The following is a 1,596-nucleotide window of genomic DNA, read 5'->3' as shown; positions in this document are numbered from 1 at the left end:
GGTGAAATAACACCAGCGGGCATAAACTTCGGAAACGTGAAAATTCTACCTGCTAATTAATGCTGTTCGACAGCGTGAAAATGTGTAGCTTCTATTTAATACGTAAAATTAATATGTAATGAAATTTTATTTCCATGCAAATTTATTTTATTGTTTTTCGAAAAATATATATTTAATGAAAATTTCAAAAGCTTCTTCAATTTCAACATTTCCATATTTATGAATTCGTGATGTTTTCAATTTGCATTTGTAATGTCTAAACTTTTCTCGACTTTAAACAACAAGCGGTGCCCGCGCGGTACTGAAAAGCAGTATTTTCTATTTTCACTCCTATTTATTGGAATTTTGGAAAGAGTAAGGTGGCTGCGAAAGAATTAACTGTGAGTAACGATACGGTATTCTAGAGTAACTCGAACAGGGAAGTAATTATTCGCTCAATTATCGCGAAGCCATGAATTTACTGAAGTTAACTGAACTTAAAAGAAAAAATCTAATTTCGGTTTTTATATCTGCGGTGTAATTACTGTTATCTCTCGTTGAAAGAAATAAACGAAACTTGTGGTTAACCTGTTCCTTGCGTGGATAATACATAATTACTTGTATATAAATGACATTGAAATACAGAAAAAGTTGCAAAAATACTTTTTACCCATTTCAGTGATCATTCTTCACAATGATCAAAAATCAACATATAAATGAAGAATCGAAAAACAGCAAATGAATAAATAAAATTTTGTCCATGTTAAAGAACGAGGAAAATCAGTCCTCGATTTTCCCATCTTCCAAGATTATTGCACTTGTACACAAATGACTGAAATTAATTGGCAAACACAGAAAAGGTTGCAAAAATATTTTTCACCCATTTCACTGATCATTTTTCACAATAGCCAAAGGTCAACAAATAAATAAATTTTGTCTATTTTGAAAAATAAGGAGAACCAGAATCTTCGATTGTTCCATCTTCCAAGAGTATTGAACTTGTACATAAATAAGTTCGAATTTAGTTCCAAAATGCGCAATTGCAAAAACTGTTTTCACCAATTTCAGAGATCATTCTTCGCAATGACCAAAAATCAACAGACAGACATTCCCTTTAAAAACCAAATGAACAAATTTCGTCTATTACAACAGTCATCCCTCTTCGATTCTCTCAAGTTTCATTGCCTAAGACACTCTTCAAAGCTCATCCGAACGGTCAGATTACAATTGCAATCCACTAATTCTTGCAACGAGTACACCACCGGTACAGGAACCAAACGTTCAATTTCAAATCGCCACGCCACAGCTCTATCAAAACAAGCGAACAAAACGCGGGAAGAAATCTTCATAAAAAATTCCCCTCTGCACGTCTGCCGCCGGCTACCAAAATCAAATATTAACTGGCGAAAGAATTGACAAGACTTTTAAACGAACGTGTCCACGTTGCTCAAGCGACGCGGTTAAATATTCGAGCAGAATATCGGCGGGGTTCCTCCCTAACCCGGACGGTGGAATAGAAAATCGACGATAAATCACGCATTTTTTTTTCCACCGGAGCAACGTTCCAATTTCAACAACCGCCCGAAAAAAAGAGTACCAAAAAATAAAACAAAAAAA

The sequence above is a fragment of the Habropoda laboriosa genome, unplaced genomic scaffold, assembly GCF_001263275.1.
Source record: "Habropoda laboriosa isolate 0110345459 unplaced genomic scaffold, ASM126327v1 scaffold143, whole genome shotgun sequence".
NCBI lineage: Eukaryota > Metazoa > Arthropoda > Insecta > Hymenoptera > Apidae > Habropoda > Habropoda laboriosa.
This window is presented reverse-complemented; position numbering follows the sequence as displayed.